Genomic DNA, 6,000 nt, shown 5'->3' on the forward strand with positions numbered 1-6,000 from the left:
GGTCTCAGAGGGAAGGGGAGGCCGAGTGAGTGCGGGGGCTCAGAGCTGTCAGCCCGGAGGGGTCTGGGTCTCGGCCGCCCCCCGCCGGCCGCGGGATGGTGGAGGAACCGCGGCCGGCGGGCTGGCTGATGGATGGGCTAGCGCGCCAAGGGGTGGGGGTGGAAGGGGACGTGGATACCTTTAATCTCAGATCTTCGTTTTTGCCTTGAGCTTTTTTTTTTTTTTTTTGGAAAGGTGTGAGTAGGTGAGGGGAGGTCACTGCTCCATTCAAGGTGAAGTGTGTCTCTCCTGGCCCCCAACTCTCCACTCTTGTCTGCCCCTCTCTCTGAGTAGCCGTATCATCTCTGAGCATTCGACCACGCGCGTCTGTAGCCCCACTGATCTCCGTCCATGTGCCCCTGCCTCTTGATTTTGCCATTCTTCACCTCATTCGTTCTCCCCACCCTTCCATCTCCGGGTCTGGGTGTCACTGTCTCCACATGTGACTCTTCCTATCCGAATGATACTCTCCCCGGGTGTCCCTGCCACGGTGTGTCACGCCTTGGCTTCCCGACTGTTCTGCCCGTCTAAGACTCTATTCCCTCTCCTTCAGGGTCCTTATGGATAATATTTCTGGCCTTTTCAGGCTACCTTGGAGTTGGCTTATCAGCCATGATTGTGATAGTCAATGGTCAGAGGCCTGGAAGAGTGGAGGAATGGAGCAGATGTGTCTCCCCCAAGGACTCCAGTGCCCTTTCAGCACAGCCAGGACTGCCTCGTCAGCCACCTTCACCAGGGAAGCTTTGGGACTTCCTAGCATTGTTGACAGTCTCCTTTGCCATGTGCCTGTCTCCCCCATCAGGACCTCACTTCTGCTCTCCGGTGTGTTGTGTGCCTCTCCAGGAGCTTCCCACCACAAACCTCTTCCCTGCTGACTTGATTTTCCTCCCTGCCCTCACTTTACTATTGAATATTTTTTCATCTCCCCATTTTGTTTCACCCTTTTTTTCCATCCCTGTCCCCCATCGTCTCCCTTGACTGTTCACCTTTGTTCCTATAATTTGCCCTCTTCCTACCTTTTCTTCTTGAGCAACCTAATTTTCTTTTTTATCCTGTATCCTGTCATCCAACATTTTAACCCCAGAAACAGAAGGTACCACAGAGCAAGGGGCTGGAAGAAGTGGGGAGTATTGTTTGTGAAGGCACATAAACAGGCCAAGAAATCAATTTAACAGGCTTCCAGGGGCATATAACTCCTTCATCGGTCACAACCATTATGTCCATCAACTGTCAGCTTAAATTTTGTAAGAGGAAATTCTCTGGGATTCTGAGCTCCACCCTGCTTGGTTCCCCCTCATCCTTCAGTAACTCTCCACTTTCTAGTTCATCTTCTTCCTGGGCCTCTATTATTTTCATATTTGGATTCAGCATGAGTCTTTAGGAGGTAGTTTTCATTTGTGTGACAGAAGCTATCTTATTCAAGGGGCCAGGTTCACTCAGCGTAAAAATGGGAAAGGTGAATTATGAGTCTGGAGAGTTTACCTTGTTTTAAGACCATCATTGTTTCTCCAGCCCTTGGGAGCTTGGAAGGGAAAAGGAGGAGGTAGACAGAGGCAGAGGTGAACACAGTTACAGAAAGGAAGGAGAGGCCAATGCAATAAATGCATGAGGTAGAGAAATGCATGATGTAAGGAACGTGCAAAAGAAAGGGAAGAAAATCCATGTGGAATGGAGGGCAGGAGAGAAAGCCAGGGGTGATTAATGAAATAAAACACAGGTTACTAGTGATACAGCAGGAAAGAGGGAGAGAAATGATAGCCTATTCCTAAAGAGGAAGTCAACGGAAAAAGCAATATGAAATTAATACAGTGGCAAAGTGGGGGAAGGGAAGAATTGAAGAATAAGATGAGGTGGAAAAAGAGTATGGTACCAAGAAGATAAATGGAAGGAAATGGAGGAGTGTGGAGGCAGAGCGGAGCTGCATGGAGCTTGGTAGGGGGAAAAGAGGAGATGATGAGGTATCAAAGGAAACAAATGCCTCTGGTGTGCTAAGGGAGACAGTGTGACTGGTGCAAAGAGAGAGCACACTGCAGGAGCACCGATTTGGAAAAAAGGCAGAGCAGAAATACCACTGGGCGAAACCCCAAAAGAGAGAGATGCCAAAGGAGAGGGAAAGAGCATGCAGAGATACTGGTGAAGAGAGAGGGAAAGAGAACCTCACAGGCATTCATTCCAATGGGTAGGTCACTCACCACCCAACCAAAGGCCTTTGATTTCATTCCTAAGCCTGAGGGACTGAAGCAAAGAGATGAAAAACTAGAATTCCCATTTAGTGTAGCTAACAGGAAGGTGGATCTTTCTAGCCTCCTGAGAATCAAAAACCTCAAGCCTCTGATGTCATAAATTGCTAGTGTTGCCTTGGCAACCAGACAGGGTGCCTCCCTCCGTGATGTCAGAGCAGCTGGTGCTACCTTGAGACCCAAAGAGGAACAACTTGTTGCTTTGCTGGGGTGCTGTATGTGCGCATGAGGCTGGGGCCTGAGTCAAATCTGTAGGATTCCTGGGTTTGGTAGCTTGACCTGCCTCTGTGCAGCTGTTCTTAGCTCAGAATGAAGTCTCATTTGTGAGTGCCTGAGGTTCACTAAGCCTACAGGAGCCAGAGGAAGGGACCTCGGGGGACAGGGCATTGAGGACGGGATGGTAGGGCTGAAAGGTAGGCAAAGAAGGAAGAGAATTGGAAATGGCAGTTACATAGTGTGAAAGGAGAAGGGCTTTGTGAGCAGGGAGGAGAGGTAAAATTTAAGATGAGCCTAGTTTTGGATTTAGGGATGGAGACTGAAGCTAGAAAAACAGAAGGGATTGGAGCTGTGTGAGTTGTAAATGACTGCAGGGATTGAGGAAAGGGAAGGGTTCTGAGAAGCCTGAGGGCACAATGGGAATTGACTGTAGAGGAAGGAAAAAAAAATAAAAAAGGGACTCTGAGCCAGAGAGAGAAGCTGGTGGGTGAGAAACCAGGTTAGTCATGATGACCAAATGAGGGAGGGCCTCGAGGTCTAATTTCTGGTCATTTCCTAACACCTAGCATGGTGCCTGTCACACAGAAGATGCTTAATAAATATAGTGATCAAATGTTGAATTAGTTGAGAGAGGCTAAGGAGAAGAGTTGTCCACCTTTCTCTTCACCCACCCTCAAGCCTAAGTCTGCATAAATGGGCAACAAGTTGGGAAAGCAGAAACGAGGAGCGGGGAACTCACGGAGCAATAGTGAAGGTTAAGACAAAGAGAGGAGGGACTGGGTGAGGGCCTCACGTGGAGGCAGCCAGGGCTGATGCTAGGGTCTGATCCGGGAGTCTCTGTAGAGGCAACGGGAGGAAAACATGAATGAACAGTTTTAGGAGCCCAAGAGGAAGATGCGGAAGAGGGTGGAGAAAGGAGGTGGTTTCCAGAAAAGGTTGGGAGTGGTTTCCAAAGACAAGAGTGGGCAGATTTGAATGGAAACAGCATCCCCACCTCACCCCATTCTCAGTCATGAAACTGCAGCTGAATCAGTCATACCCATATATATACACTGGTCACAAATAGAGAGCTCATAGGTCAATACCAGGCCATCCTAAACTCCCCGAACCCATCCAGACATTGGCCACGTGGACCAAAGGCAGAGGGGAGGCACAGACCTGGATGTAAGGAACAATGTGGAGGATGGCATGACTGCCCTTTGTTGAATGAATCCAGAGGTACCTAGGTGAAGAGGGGGAGGTAAGATGCAGAGCTCTCCCCACTCTCAGTGGGGAGATCGAAATACACAAAAGCCATAGAGGAGAAAGACGTACCATGTCAGGGATTATAACCTGTCCTGTTCATGTGGTAAAGAGTCAGAAAGACCCTGAATAGGTTGTGGACTCTAGGAAAGACACCTGGAAGAAATGGAGTGGGCTGGGAGCTCTGGGGGAGAGTCTGGCTATAGTAACAGCCAGGGCAGCTGGAGAAGGGGCTGGTGGGTGGGGGCCTGAAGGGAGGACAGTGGTGGCTGGATGCATTGTCAGCCGCAGCCATGGACTCAAGCAGCTCATATTTTGCATCAGACGACAGGCTGTCGACACAGCGGTCCTTTACCTCACCGTTAGAAACTCATTTCATTGATTTTTCCATCTTTCTTCTCTAGCTTCTCAGTCATCCCACCACTCACTTTCCCAGAGCCCCTTGCCTCTCTGGAGAAAGCCCCAGGGGACCACCTGCCCACCCCTCCTCCACCCCAGGCTGCTGAGATGGGGTGAAAGATTTAGAGATGCTGTGTAGCACCTGAGGTACTCCTACCGACTCTCAGTGTTCCCCTCATGTAGGAACTACTCCAGAGACCAAGGCCTCTGTACAGTTACTCACAGTGCCCATTTAAGCGGGGACAGGACTAAGATTTGCCTACTCTCCTGTCACCAAGCTGTGCCACTGGAATGCAGGCTGTGACGTCTTTCTCTAATTCCTCCCCAGACTGCTCAGGACCCCTCAAACATTATTTTCAGTCAGGTGAGGGAACAGGAGCTGCCTCTGTGTATTCAGGCAGGACTGTGGAATTACATAAAGCAAAGGTTCCAGCCCTGAACTCACAGCAGGCCCATCAGCGGGAACACTGCTTGCACAGTGGCCTGTGCAATTAGGAAGGCATAGTAGTAAGAGCTCTGTGAGAAAGAGGGTTTATGTATGCAGGAGCTGGTCCTGTGTGGTGCTGACACACAGTCGTTAGAGCAGGAGGGTATGGGTCAGAAATTTTTACTTCATGTGTGGACATTTCCCTAGTGCCTCTTCCAGTCACAGCCAACTACCCTCAGCCTGTCCCTTTGGGGCTGGGATTGGGCAGAAGATCAAGAGTCAATTGCCAGTCGTTTGGCTTCTCTGTAAAGGAGGGCAGAGGCTGGGACAGGAGTGTTAGATGTGTGTCCCTGAAGAACTGGTGGGGTAAAGACCATTTCCCTCCTCCAATTTTTCATTCCTTGTTTTGTCAATGGTGGCCCCCCACTCAGTCTCAAGCTCAAGGCCCTCTGGCTCTATCCTCCTTTTTCTCTGGTCTTGGGGAGGAGGCTGTTTCTCTGGGGCCCAATGTGTCTCCAGTCTTGGGTGTCTAAGTTGAGACTCTGACTGTGATACTTCCCTTGACTCACAGGCCTGTCACCCCCATGGCAGCTGTCTTCCTTTCTAACCAGCCATTGCCATGTTCTGTGTCACTGGCCTGCTTGGGCCACAAACACCTTCTTCCTACCTTCTTTAGGCTAGGTGTTTTAGCTCTGTGGTTTCCAAAACCTTGAGATAAATCCTGCTGCATTAGAGAAAGGTGTGCACTTGAGGTTAGGAAAAGACAAGACCAGAAAAGGCCAAGAAAGGAGTTTGGGGTGGATGGGGCAGGGACACGTGGGAGAAAGGAGACAGGCCCAGTAAGACGGGAGACGGAGACCAAGGCAAAACCCTGTGACTTTAGCTGGGAAAAAGCCCGAGAAAAAGCCATGATTTAAATGAAAAAAGGAAGGAGTGTTGTATCTTAGAAGACTGAGAAAAAACTGGAATAGAAGGAAAGGACGAGGCTGACCCCCTGCCGGAAAATGAAGGCAGGGAGGAGGAGGAGGAGGAGGTTCAGTGGTTGTGAGAGGCTTAAAGCAGAAAAGGCAGCCCCCATCTCGGCCTCCCTTGTCAGTCCTGAGTTCAAGCGGTGCAGGCTTTGACCCTTGTGGGAGGAACTGAATTGGCAAATTAATGACGATAATGAAGTCACTGCTCCTTGTTTGTCTTTGCTGGTTTCCCCTTGAGATTTGTCCTTTGGCCAGACGGGGCACCGTGGGGGAGGGGAGGGACAGCGGCAGAGGAGGGCGAGAAAGGGGCTGGGAGAGGAGGCCGGGGATGCGAAGCTGGGGAGGACAGACAGACGGAGCCAGGAAGAGGACCGGGAATGGAGGAGAGGAGCGCAGGGAGGCGCGGAAGGGGAAGGGACGAGGAGAGGGGCGCGGAAAGACGGAAGGAGAAAGAACAATGGGGCCC

The sequence above is a fragment of the Manis javanica genome, chromosome 8 (genome assembly GCF_040802235.1).
Source record: "Manis javanica isolate MJ-LG chromosome 8, MJ_LKY, whole genome shotgun sequence".
Classification (NCBI taxonomy): domain Eukaryota; kingdom Metazoa; phylum Chordata; class Mammalia; order Pholidota; family Manidae; genus Manis; species Manis javanica.